This window comes from Dermacentor albipictus, chromosome 1, assembly GCF_038994185.2.
Source record: "Dermacentor albipictus isolate Rhodes 1998 colony chromosome 1, USDA_Dalb.pri_finalv2, whole genome shotgun sequence".
Taxonomy (NCBI): Eukaryota; Metazoa; Arthropoda; class Arachnida; order Ixodida; family Ixodidae; genus Dermacentor; species Dermacentor albipictus.
In genome coordinates this window covers 153749632-153763686 of record NC_091821.1, presented here as the reverse complement: position 1 = coordinate 153763686, position 14055 = coordinate 153749632, and the positions used below count along the sequence as shown (strand labels likewise).

The window sequence follows — 14055 nt, the reverse complement described above, 5'->3', positions numbered from 1 at the left end:
CTTCACATGATTGAATAGAAGGAAGTGGAGACAAGCCTGTTCAATTAAAACTTAAAGGTTTTAAAACTTAACGGCTTAGCAGCTTTTGAATCTAAATATGCAGCTAAAACCAGGAGCCTGTGAATTGTCTTTAGTGGGCTTGTTTAGCTCGAAGCGACCAGCCAAGCCCAATTACGCACTATACCACCATCCGATAAATGCACCGGTCTGGTACGACTCTTGGACGACAAGATGGTTCAGGGCTTTCCCATAGGATACTACAGCGCCCAAAAGCAGGGACTCGGTAGTTGCAGCGGGCTTCCATCCATTTCGACCTTTCTGGGCAAGGTAACACAGTCGGTACCCGGGCTTCCAAGTCGCGAAGAACTGTGTTCCAATGACGGCGGTATTCTAGATTGATCACCTTCTGGGAGACATTCCCTTTTGCGTGACTTGGAGTTCCAGCGCGGCGGCGCGACGCAGCGACATATGCGTAATTTCTTCCGGCTGGTTCAGTCGGTTCGGTCATTGTCCGCTCACACTGATCGGTCCCGGATACGTACGGCGCCCGATTCTCGGGGCTTCTTCGCCCCCAGCGCGTCTTCCCCTATACTTCCGCTCACGTATGATGCGAGCAAAGCGCTGAAGGCTCGCGCAGGTAGCGCACGAAATCAAGATGCACCAGATGACAAAGAGATAACGAGAGGGCAGGGGAGCGTGCGCACCACAAGCTTTATTGACGTCTTCTAGCGAAAGGCTGCTTCGGCTAGAAGGTTGCGCAGGTGCTGCAGGGCTAGCCAAAAACAAAGAGACGCGCAGTTGCTCAAAGAACGAATGGCGAAACAGGGGAGAAAGGGGCAACACGAAGCGGAGGGCAGCGCGCCGTGGAACAGGAAGCAGCGGGTACAAGAGCGACCAGGCGGAAGGCAGCCATCTGCGCCCAAGGGAAGCGCCCGTCATAGACGCAAAACAAAACAAAAAACACACGATCACAAGCGGCACAGGCAAAAGGCCTGGGGGAGGGGCGCTTATATATAACATAGCAAAAGGAAAATGGAGAGGGGGGAAACAGGAGGGAGAGCGAACGAGCAGACGCAGATGTTCGTGGCTTTCTCCAGGCAAACTGCCACCAATGCCTGCTGCCGGCCGGCCGGCCGATATCAAACGACTACGCAAACTTCACAGCGAGAGCATGACAATGCGTCATGCTGAAGGATGGAGGTGGGGAAAATTACGGGTTTTATTGAATTCCTGAGCGGCGGTCTGCTCAATGTCGCTGCCGAGTACGCGAACGAGTAAAGGATGCGCTTCACGAAGTGCTAGAGTGACGTATACGACGCGTCTACTGCGCACAGACCCCCCAAACCAGCGGATTTGACCGATAGGTCATCATGCCTCTCAGCGTCGCGAGTAATGACAACAAAACGTTTGCTAACATTTGCTTATTCCGTAAAGCTGTATACATCTGGTTGGCGTGTCTTAACGACAATCAATAGAACACTACATCAGTTTAGACCTGGTAGGCGTGGATTATTCTTTCTGGACTCCTTCTGAATTTATCTGAAGGAAATGTGTGTGTGTGTGTGTGTGTGTGTGTGTGTGTGTGTGTGTGTGTGTGTGTGTGTGCGCGCGCGCGTGTGCGTGCGTGTGTGTGTGTGTGTGTGTGTGTGTGTGTGTGTGTGTGTGTGTGTGTGTGTGTGTGTGTGAGAGAGAGAGAGGGGGGGGTGATTACTACTGATAAAAGGATCAGGTCGAAACTTACGCTTTCTAAAATTAGGACTCAGCAGCCCCGAGTTAATTACTGCGCTAAGCAGCTGCATTGCAATGTACCGATACGATAGCAACCATAGTGATACAACCGAACTAATGTTTACTATATAAACAGTGCTCAAGGTTGGTCTTCACTTTAACGCCACTGTGAACTGTTGTCACTTTGCGCCCCTGCAAGTGGGCAAATTTATCCTTAGCTTTATTTTCGCTTCCGAAGCTTCCAGCGCGAAACTACAAGGAACCGTGACGTTACGGGGATATCATGATACGTAACTCATAACTGTCGAGCAAAATTTAATAAAATGCGCAAACGGAGCCTGTACGAGTTCCTTAGGTACGCTAAAAGTGGAACACGAGCCGGTTGTCACCTTTATGCCAAGATATGACGTAATGAAAGAAATCAGATAGCAGATAAATTCAAATCTGTCCCATTGATATTGTCGTTCGTGGTTTGGATGAGTGAGTATTCCAGCAAAAGCCGAATTGTTGGATTCTTCTCCTCGGCTATGATTGCGACATCTAATCTAAATCAATTTAAAAGGCTCAAATCAAAAGGTGAATGCGATATAATAATGCGAGAAAGTATGGTAAAAGATCATGAGAAGCCACGGTCACGCTTGTCCGAACGAGACTGGTATTAATGTCGGGCGCATACATGCGCGATGAGAAACCGCGCGACCGTCAACTTAACGAAAAGCATAAGTTTGGACAATGCAGGCTATAGTATTGGGGTGAGCTGACTGGATCTCAAAAAACTGCGAATATGCGCATTTGCGGGACATGCACGAAAATCGTATTGCTATGCTAAATTACTTGTATGGCTCAAACGGCGCCCCATTAGGACTTTGTTTAGATCCGACAGGATGAGTTGCTGAATGCCGTGCTGTGGGGGCAAATTCACAAAGCTTTTCGTTCTTAAGTTATATTCGCCATTGGATCGCCTCCTTCACTAATAATATGCCCAGTATCAAGATTGGCTGGAATTTGCCCTTGCGCGCCATTCTGGCCTAACAGCTTTTTGTGCACACGACCTCTGCATCTTATACCCCTGTCACACAGCACGTGTAATGTCATTCGCATCGAATGAGATTACGTCTTAATGTCATTTTTGTTGCTTTTACACGGACATAGTGAGTGACATTCACAGCTAATGGCATTCGCCCATTGAATGAGTTTCCCGAACTCATGCAAGCGCGACTTGTGTAATCTCGACGACAAGGCTTGGCAAAAAATTGTTATTATGCAAAATAATAACAGCAAAAAAATTGCTGTTATGAACATTTTAATAATTTCATTACGTATTGCGCGATAGTTGAAGTAGTTTGTGCAGCTATATTCTCGTTCCCTGTCTCCGACTGGACGCTAGCACCTCTTGTCGGCCATGTTTACAAACGTTCGTCTGCTGTTTTTTTTTTTTCATTTCTGCATATTGTTTTCAAAGTGGTGCCGCGCAAAGTGGTGCCAACAAATACGGAAGCCAGCTCTACAGCTTCGTCCGCGGAGAATGAGGAGCGGAAAGCGCACTGGACCGACGACGAGACGCGCGCGCTGCTGAAAGTCTGGGACGACCACCTCACCGATTTGCGCAGGGCGAGGCGCAACCTGAAAGTATGCATGTCGATTGCCGAGTGCCTGCGTGCGCGAAGTGCCGATAAACATCACTATCAATTGCGAATTTAATTTTGTATACCCGTGTAGACAGGGAATGCAAGACCGCAATGACATTCGGTATGAATGTCATTTACTGTAATAATAATATTTGGGGTTTTACGTGCCAAAACCACTTTCTGATTATGAGGCACGCCGTAGTGGAGGACTCCGGAAATTTTGACCACCTGGGGTTCTTTAACGTGCACCTAAATCTAAGCACACGGGTGTTTTCGCATTTCGCCCCCATCGAAATGCGGCCGCCGTGGCCGGGATTCGATCCCGCGACCTCGTGCTCAGCAGCCCAACACCATAGCCACTGAGCAACCACGGCGGGTGTCATTTACTGTGAATGACACTGCACGTGCCGTGTGACAGAGGTATTATACTGAGCTCAGCGGTTCAATCAGCAGCTGACGTATTGCGATGACACCAACAACGGGAGTCGGTCGAAACCATGGCACGTAGTCAATGTACGTTCCGAGATCACAAATGCAGATAATTTTTGAGTTCACACGACGTCATCGCTCTACGGCGGCTATTTCAAATGCTCTTGTTATTCGTGCAATCACAACGCAGGGATGCTAAGAAAATTCTGTGAAGCGTGGCCTATATACAGTGAGTGCAAAGCATCGCTGTTCTGCTTAAACCGCCAATGACAAATGTTCGCAGACTACAGCGGGAAGAGTTTGCCTGCACACTGTAATCACGTTACGAACTAATAACGAAATAAGCTTAGCACATATTCGGAAAGTTGGGTAAGGGCTGTTGCGCTGCCCGAACTCTTTTCGAGAAACCACGTCAACACGGCGGTGGTTCGTCATGCGCGAGCTCAGCAGGGCAAGTTCGGGGAATACTTGAATGCTTGAGCGGAGAGCGCCGGGGATTACATTTATTCGGCGCACTTTTGAGTTCGATTTAAGAACGAATGAGACACGAAGCATCGATACGCACGATTCTGCTTAGATTAAGCTGCGGGGGTGCTTTCCGCCTTTGTTCGCTCTTTCAATTCTTCATAATTTTTTTCCGCAACGCCGAAGCCTCCAAGGAAGACGAACGATAATCTGACCGAAAGCGTTCATCGCGCCCAGAACACTTTCGCGCGCGACGGTGCGTGCGAAGCGATTTGCATCGGCGCGCGCGAGCGACTCATCGGGCGGCGGTCGCCCCGCGCAGGCGGCAGCATATCAAGCGCTTCGCGCCACCGCAGCACGGCAGAGACAACGAAGAACGCCGCTTTATGAGCAGCCCGCACGCGGCGGGCCTTATTTCTTTTTCGAATGCCTCGCGCGCGCCCCCGCGCCTTAAACGTGGGAATTTCGCCGCGTGTCAAAGCGCGGCACGGCCGCCCAGCGGGCGTCTCTCGGGGCCGCAACGCGGAACGCCGATCGGCGGTGCACGCCCCGGCCCGCGCGTCTGGACCGAGCCAACAACCGCAGCGGGCTGCCTCAACACGCTCTGCTGATTGAGCCCCGTGCTCGCCTTACTACCCGCCGCTCCCTCCCCAACTCATTACATTTCTTTTCACACGTTAAAAAAAGGGGGCCGCGAACGGAGGGAAGGAGCGCGCTATGTTCAATTCCCGTCTTGACCATTTCTTTTTCGCTCGCTTTCTCTCGCAATGATGGTTGGAATTTTTAGCCTCGCCCCTCCCGCAACGTCAAAAGTGCAGTGCATCGCAATTCCAGAGGACTCCGCGTGCGGGCGGCGCAATTTGCCGCAGGGCAAATCGCGCGCACCCGGTGAGCGCCGAAGAAACGATCGAGCGAACAAGGACAGCTGCTCCGAATCGCAGAAAAGGCGCATCTGGTTTGAGGAGTTTTTCTCGCTTTAACGCCCAGTTGCGGCATATGACGTTGAATGGTTTCCCGTAAGTCGCGCAATCGGGCATGTTTGCTTTTCGTTGTCGTCGTGTATTTCCTGCAAGTCATGGGATAGGCAATAAATGCCCCGAGTTCTTGCGCTTATCTCCTCTTTAAAAGTGCAGCGGCAGTCGCGAGCTCGAAACAGCGTTTGCTGTGTCCGTGCGCGTTCGGTTCCGTTAAGCCGTTGTCGTGGTGCCACCTCCTCAATCGCACAAGACAAAAAGGCCGAAACAGCCGTCGCAATCCGTCTTCTATGTGGCCGCGTTCGCGCTGCCTCAAAGCAACCTTCTGGAGAGCAGAACGCATCTGCATGTGGCGGTCGCTCGCACACGACGCAAACTGTATGACAGCGCGTCCGCATGTGAGCCGGTGCTCGCAAATCTCCGCGAGGAAATAGCTGCATGAAAATTGCCCCCGACGACCTCGCGAGTGCACTATTGCGTGTTTCGATTAGCTACACATGGGATGATAGTGGACGGTCACGTGCGGTGATCGTTCCCGCCGAAGAACGTATTTGTTAAGGAAGACCAATTCTTGTGTCATATATTATGGCTGAAAATAAATGTAGGAGGTTTTAATTAGGTGTTCTTACTGTGAACTGCTACGCTTATAATTGGGCTAGCAGAACTGTAAGAAACTGTCCTTTTGATTGCTGCAGTATCGCTGAATGGATGAGCAACAAACTCGCACAAACACAAAACGATTTCCTTCCAAATTCAGTTACAGGTAATTGTACCGACAGTGAATTACCGTTAATTCCTATCTAGGGTCATATACTGTAAATTGCATGTTCCCCCTATTTTACTCGCTTCTTATCTGACCCGCCTAGTCAGCGATCCGACAGAGTGGGCGTGGCTTCGTGCAGACCATGAAGGGTAAGAAGAATGAAAAACGAAAGAATAAAAAAAAGAAACGTTTCACAATAGGGCCTCCCGGGTCAGAGACAATATCAGAATGTAAATACGAATTATTTCTGGGGTAAGCGTAAAAAAAAAAATAATTAAGACATGCACCGATCGTATAGTCGATCTCCACCTCGGATACAAAACAAATGTGTAGTAAATATCTGAGACACCCCAAAAAATGTCGCTTCCTTTATCAGTACTTCGGTACTTCGTTTTCTGTTCAGTCTTTAGGCTGTATCAATTTGTCAGTTATCATTAGCAAACAGTTTTATAACTGCGCAAACAAACGACCACAGAGAGAGAGCACACACGGACAGGCGCAGTCCTTCTGTGCTGCGTCTCTGTGGTCGTTTGTTCGCGCAGTTATGAAACTGTTTGCTAATATGCACCAACTCGGCCAACAAAGAGTTCTTCTAAGCTACATCAGTCATGACACTCTGCAGTCATGTCTAAGTCGTTTTTTTTTTCTTCTAAGTTTTCCTGGCTTTGTTTTCTCGCTTAACTATGCCGTCCTGTCAGCTACGTCTACGGGGTAGCCAGTTATTAAGTAGCCATAAGTATAAAGCCACTGCAGCTAAATAGCAGCAGCAAAACCTGCGCGCAACTTAACGCTGTTCGAAGGGAGTCTCTCGCCTATTCGACAAAAGCGGCAGTCTGAGGACGACACCGCTTGTACCTCAGTACATCGTCCCTCGGAAGCCCCCAATGTCAGTCGCTTCCACAGCTATCGAGAGGCGGTATATACGGGCATGGGTGGGACGTACCGGTAATACATGGTCCGCAGCGGGAAGCAAAGGTTCGCCGGCCTGAACTCCAGGCAGGGTACTCGGCGGGGCTCGTCCGACGCCGCCAAGGGGAACGTGCCGGCGCCTCGGGAACGGGCCGAAACCGTGCGGACTCCTCGGGCTCGTAAAGGGCTTGCAAAACAACGGCGGACACAAACACACACACACAGGAAGCACTTCCCGGTATCCGAATGAGATGGCGTAGCAGTCAATTCGTTGGCGCCACGGTTAACGGTGCTTGCGAAGAGATGGCCTGTATGCCAGCGCCGGTTAGTCGAGGAAAAAAATCAAATTGTGCTAGTAACACTGTCGAGGGAATGTGTCGTTCTGCAACGCCGGTGGAGCTCTCAGCCACTGGTCACTGCCGTCCGAGTGGCTGCCAGCGATGTCCAGCATGATGGGTCCAGCTTGCGCCGAGGGCAAACGCCGAGCCGCGCGGCGACCGATGCAACGTTGTCGCCGCTGCACACACGCCGCGCCGCAGGCAGCACGTGAACCAGGCGCCGTCTCAATGCCGGCGTAGCAGTACACGCGAGAGTTTCCGCGCTGCGGCCTCCTTCCCACCCGGGCTTTCTTTCACGCGGCTGGGGAAGGGGGATCGGCGGCCGGGACCTTCCGTCAGGGCGCGAGGGTCTGGGCCTCTCTCCCAAACCCGTCGGCCATTTTTTTCTTTTTTTCTTGTATCTACGTTGCAGCAGACAGAGCACCCCTCTACAACGCGCTGGCTTCCCCTCGTCACAACGTTGAGAAGGCAGCATTTCTTTGTACACGCTTGCTGGTGAATCAGTTTCGGTAAAGGCAAGATTTTCACTGGCTGCACTAATGCATCCAATGTAAACTGCGATTGTGTGCGCACTATCCATTCTTGAGTACATTGTTTACTTTCTTCTGTTCATTCAACGTCGCCTCCACTAATAATATGCCCAGCATTCGGACAGACTGGAATTTTCGCTTACGAACAACTCTAGCATAAGATCGCTTCGTGAATGCGGGCGCTGTATACGTATAATTATACATATATTCTATATGTGCAAGAATTTTCTTCAGCGAAAATGCCGTTACCACCCACACCATTCTCTAACGCACACGAAGGTATAACAGCTTTAGTTTACTTAAGGCCTAACATTGCAGTTTCCCAAAGGTGACCGTGAAAGTTTCTATAGAGAAATGCGCAGCCGCGAATTTGTCTCCGAAATCACGAAACTTTTTGTTTGGAAGTGCCCTTTGTCATTGGCCAGCCGCTCTCGCTATTAATCTGTCCAGCATCAGGAATGGCCGACATCTGCTCTCGGGAACAATTCCTGCGCAAGAAATTTTTTGTGAATACGGGCGCTGGAGCTTCGCACATAACCCACCCGGAGCAACGAATTGCGAGGAAGAGTGCCTGTCGTCGATATCATAAGTGTAGATGGCACGTGGTGGAAGGGACGTAAGCAAGCCTGGGAGATTGCACGGAGGAAATGAAGTGGGCGGTGCAGTTTACCGCGCGGTAAACCTTAATTTCCGAGTGTAACGGCACACTTCTTGGAATTAATTGCAAGTGTGACCTTAGAGAAATAAAATGACTAACTGTTGAAGGAGTGCGGTGGCCGAAGGAACGTCGGCGAGAACCCCTACAGAGCCCGTCTCTTTTCTTGGAGGAATGTCTCGAAACATAGTAATTTATGCTGTGTTCGAAAAGTTGCCCGTTTAGTAATACACCCTGCATCGCATGAAATACGGCACTGCTTTTTCTGGGACCAGTCCACGAGTCGCTTAACCAAAATGTTATCCACACGTTGGGCGTCGTTTCAGTAGTCTTACGTACAAGACTGGGCACAGTAGGGTGGCGTGTGCATGTGTCTGCGATATCGAAAAGAGAATTGAGCGTAGATGGTAGACGCCGCCTGCGTGACACAACGAAAAAAGAAAAAAAAATGCAGAAAGAGCGAATGTTCGCCGTTTCAGACCCCCCTCCGCGCCTGCGCTATCAGTCGTTTTCTATTTAAGTGGTAGCCTTCATTGTAAACCGTTTTTCTGGGCCCACGTGGTGCGCGACATTAAGCCGCCGCACGCAGCGGAAGCGACCGGCCGAGGGAGCGGAAAAGAGTGAAGAATAATAAAAAGCGCATCGTGAGCGACAAAGGCCAAGCAGGGGTACACGGGCGCTGGGCCATTGTGCAGGCCCCGGGCGCCGCTGGAGACGGGTCGCAACCGTCGCTCCCCTGCGCGCGCAGGCCACCGACGGTATGCGGCACGAGAGTGGCGCACGAGGTGGCATCAGCTGTAGCGTGAGAACGGTGTGGGACGCCGCATTGGCCATTAGGGCGATAGGTTGAGAGAGTTCTAACACAGCGTGCGCAGCATCATTGCGGGGCGGTGCAACATAGCCAGCCTCAAGGGCTAATGCGCACAGCGCGAGCGAGCTTAGCTGATAGATTGGACATGCTATCATGATATTTATTTATTTACACTTATAGCCTACACCACCACAAGGCATTGCGAAGGCGTTGACGGCACTGGCCCACTACCGGTCGGTAGGGTGATTTAGGCCTCAAATTATTTGCCTGAACCTATGGCGAAATGAAAACACGAATGTATATGTATAACACAAATGAACATGGATGTATAAAAATAAATGTGTGTATGTACCTTTCGTCACGATGACCACCAATCAAGGGAACAAATATGTTCGTACCTTTGTTCAAAATTCTGTGTCGCCTTTTTGTCCTCTGCAACGCAGCTTCACTGGACATCGACCTTCACAGAGTGGAGTGGCTCATGATTCTTTTTGTTTCTTTTGTGGTATCTGTATATCTTTACATAATCGATCGATCAATCAATCAATCAATCAATCAATCAATCAATCAATCAATTAATCAAATATTTATTATAGTCCCTAGGCACATTATCATGCGACACAAAATGCACAGGGAAGACAAATGCGGCAGACAAAACAATGTGAGAGAGAGAAACAAGCAGGGAAGCAGAAAATGAGGAGGCTGGTGTAAAAAAGGAATTGATCATACAACATGATATCCATCGTACAAAACACAGGAAATGAACTCTGAAATTTGTCAATACAGACAGAATACATATTACAGGTCCTCTCTCTTTTTTTATTCTTTTTTGTAAGTCGAGCCAGAGGACAGTCTTTAACGCAACAAGACCGTGCACTAAACGCGGAATGCTGCCTGGTGTACTGTTGCGGCACGGAAAATTGCATGATCAAGAAGCTTTGGGCACCGTATAATGCCATGGACTACGGTATAAAAGAACAAAGCGTCTGATTTAATATGTCTTGATTTTAGAGGTGTGAGTTGAGGTATATTTGAGAGGGCTGGACTATGGGTGGTAGAACGGCAAAAGCGGTGCTTGAAAAGAGATAAAATTGATATCAATTTGATATATATATATATATATATCAGATTAGATATGCTGCGTGCACTGCATTATTTTACAGCGTGTTTTTTGTTATGTAACCTTAATTACAACTGTTTAACATTTGACAATTCCCCCCCCCCCCCCCGCTCTAATGGTTTCTGACCGAATGTGGAACTGTATGATAAACAAATACATTTATTCTGAACGTGTTCAATGAGGTTAGAATTAGATTTGTTCGTTCCGCCCCAAACCAAATAGGCATACTTCAGTATTGAAACGCACACGGTAGAATACAATTTCAGAAAGGCAAAGGGGCAGTGGAAGTAATGGTGATACTACTACTACTACTACTACTACTACTACTACTACTACTACTACTAATAATAATAATAATAATAATAATAATAATAATAATAATAATAATAATAATAATGGCAATAATTTCTTGTGCTCTGTACTTTCAATGTGTTCTGTTGCCAACAAGAAACCTTTGTCATGAGTGTTTTCTTTTGCACTCATTTAGCTACTGGAGATTATTGGAATCCTTTTATTTGTTCGCTCTTGTATAGACCTGTGAAATGTTTGCAGAACGAACGAACGAACGAACGAACGAACGAACGAACGAACGAACGAACGAACGAACGAACGAACGAACGAACGAACGAACGAACGAACGAACGAACGAACGAACGAACGAACGAACGAACGAACGAACGAACGAACGAACGAACGAACGAACGAACGAACGAACGAACGAACGAACGAACGAACGAACGAACGAACGAACGAACGAACGAACGAACGAACGAACGAACGAACGAACGAACGAACGAACGAACGAACGAACGAACGAACGAACGAACGAACGAACGAACGAACGAACGAACGAACGAACGAACGAACGAACGAACGAACGAACGAACGAACGAACGAACGAACGAACGAACGAACGAACGAACGAACGAACGAACGAACGAACGAACGAACGAACGAACGAACGAACGAACGAACGAACGAACGAACGAACGAACGAACGAACGAACGAACGAACGAACGAACGAACGAACGAACGAACGAACGAACGAACGAACGAACGAACGAACGAACGAACGAACGAAAGAAGGAAAGAAGGAAAGTGCACCTCACTACGTTACCGATAATGAGAGATGTCCCACTGCGTGCATATTTTAGAGGCCGCAAGAGGTGCGCCAAACGTCATCCATCATATATTCCTAACAACTGTGGGGGCAGTTGCGCTTTCTTGGTATCTTAAACTTACATAATTGCGAGTAATAATTTTTTCCGCGTGTACAAGATGGAACACATTGTGATTTGCACTTTTTCAAGGTTGCTATTTGGTCTCCCTTGATTGCCACTTCAATCCCAGACTAGCCGATGTCGGTGACCGTTGCTTTTGGACCACTTTTCATCTCGAGCTTCGACACATAAGCGAATGCACCAGGTGAGCGGCACTGCGCGTCCGCAGATGTCCTAGCCTCGTGTAGGCAGGACCGCGCGTGCGCGTGTGCTGACATAGAGTACACTGTCTCTTAGACCGTAACATCAGCTTCATCACTAAGGAGCGCGTTTTAAGATAAGGGACCAGATGCATCTTTGTGGTTTCTTTGTAGCACAGAGGAAGACAAAGCAAAATTAGGAAATATGGGAAGGTCAACCAGACGAACGTCCGGTTTTTTACCCTACGCAGTAAGTAAGTGAAAATGTCGGACAGGAAGAAGAGAAGTTCGAGAGATTGAACTGTGCTCTAATTTTATAGTAAAGAATATTAGAAGAAAATATGCGTGTACCCTAAATATTTAGCCAGTATAAGACTCTTGAGCCGTACATGACTTTTCCTATACATCATCCTTCAAACTTGTAACGGCCTTGTAGGTTCTTATATTAACCTTGCCGAAACTCTTGTTTCATTTCTGATTTATCGCGATCTTGTTGTATGACAATAGTTAGTGTGACTTAGCCTCTAATTACTACCATTAGCTCTTTTACAGAAGGATAATGACAAAAATAACTGCTTAGAACACAGAAATGGATTGCTTACGAGGAATGTTACCTACCAAATATCATTCATATTTAGCGACATGCATATTCAGGATGTCCGAACTATGATGCAACGAGATATTAAAATATGCAAACGCCACTTAGTTAGACAGAACCAATGTCATGTTTTCGGTCGCTTGGAGATACTCAGATTATGTTTTGCATTCCGCCTTATTATACAGTTAGTCTTAATTAGTTAATCAACTTATCAAATATTACAATTCAATGAAAAGCGTCAATGAGAAAATTGTAGAGCAACACGAAAAGCTCCCGATACACCTTTCTGTTGCTCAATACGTGCAACATAAAAGTGTTTTTTTCGAGCGTGAAAGAAGCCCGCGATCACGCGCAACATTGCCGTGCGACTGGGGCCGCTCGAGACACTTTGCGCGTATGCGCGGGCTTAATCTGTGTGCGAGAGATCTGCCACGATGTAATGCTTGTCGCTTTGTATGCATGCTCAGAACAAGTGCAGCATGGCCCTACCGACTTAAACTGCATAGGCGAGTTCGTAAGTCCCGCGTCTTATGCCTATATAGGGTGTCCCAGCACACGTTAGCCAAGCTGTTCAACGACTTTTATATATATATATATATATATATATATAGTGATGCGAAAAAGAAGTCTGGTACGCCTGTCGAAGCGCGAGCCGACTCGATACAGGCGCGCAGCGGCCTCGCGTGTTTATCACGGCGCCGTATCCTCGCAGGCCTTCGCCAGCGATGAGTGACGCACAGCAGGAGGCAGCGGAAGAGCGGGGAGCCCTCAGATGGGCGGAAGCTCGACAAATGCGAGCCTGCCCGCATCTTTCCGTTAAATCGACGTTTTCCTTACCCAGTGGTCGAGCACTATAGGCGTCATTGTGGAGCGCGTGCATGTTTACGAGCCTGCAGAATCAACTCACAGGCACCAAACAGCCGCCGCTGTTACGTGACGCCGTTGTATACGGGTAGATTCCAATCGATGAATTCCAATCGACGACTGCCGCGTTGCTTGGTGGTTTGGCGAAGGAGCCAACCAGCGATGTGACTGAAAAGAACCGGACGAGCTGCTGCGCCTGAAGTATTTCTTCTTCTCCGTTAGCAAGACTGATGAAGGGTGGGCGTAAATTATTTTTCCAAGTCGATCCCGCATTTTAACTTTTGTGAAATAAACTTCTTATTCTTCGTCAGCGCTCGTGTTGGGTCCTCGCGCTTTCAAGTGCTACCTTAGAAGCGTATTTCAACGTGAAACGTCTTCAAAATTGCCCGCCGTAGTTGCTCAGTGGCTATGGTGTTGGGCTGCTAAGCACGAGGTCGCGGGATCGAATTCCGGCCACGGCGGCCGCATTTGGATGGGGGCAAAATGCGAAAACACCCGTGTACTTAGATTTAGGTGCACGTTAACGTGCACTTAAATCTTCGTCTCCGGTCGAAATTTCCGGAGTCCTCCACGACGGCGTGCCTCGTAATCAGAAAGCGGTTTTGGCACGCAAAACCCCATAACTTAACTTAGTCTTCAAAATTGGTTAGAGGGGCTCGCTCGATAAAACAGAATGCAATGAAATATGTGATCGCATTATCGCTTATATCTTTGCAAACGTACTGCCTACGTGTCTTAGTTTGTTATCGTTGTGCAGAAAAAAAAAACATTACTTAATTATGCATATGTCGCGTGCACAGGTAATACCATTGTCGCATCACG

The 14055-nt window shown here is 48.3% G+C and overlaps 1 protein-coding gene across 2 annotated transcripts in view; it reads right to left on the bottom strand.

Moving 5' to 3' along the window:
* The window catches only part of nvy (CBFA2/RUNX1 partner transcriptional co-repressor nervy), a 177544-nt gene extending 170478 nt beyond the window's left edge, over positions 1 to 7066 (bottom strand). Inside the window, exon 1 of one of the 2 annotated variants that reach the window (XM_070527583.1) lies at positions 6931 to 7066. The gene's annotated coding sequence lies outside the window, so the exon portion shown is untranslated. The remainder of the gene's footprint in view (positions 1 to 6930) is intronic. The other variant, XM_070527581.1, reaches the window with a different exon arrangement.
* Between the last annotated feature and the right edge of the window lie 6989 nt (positions 7067 to 14055).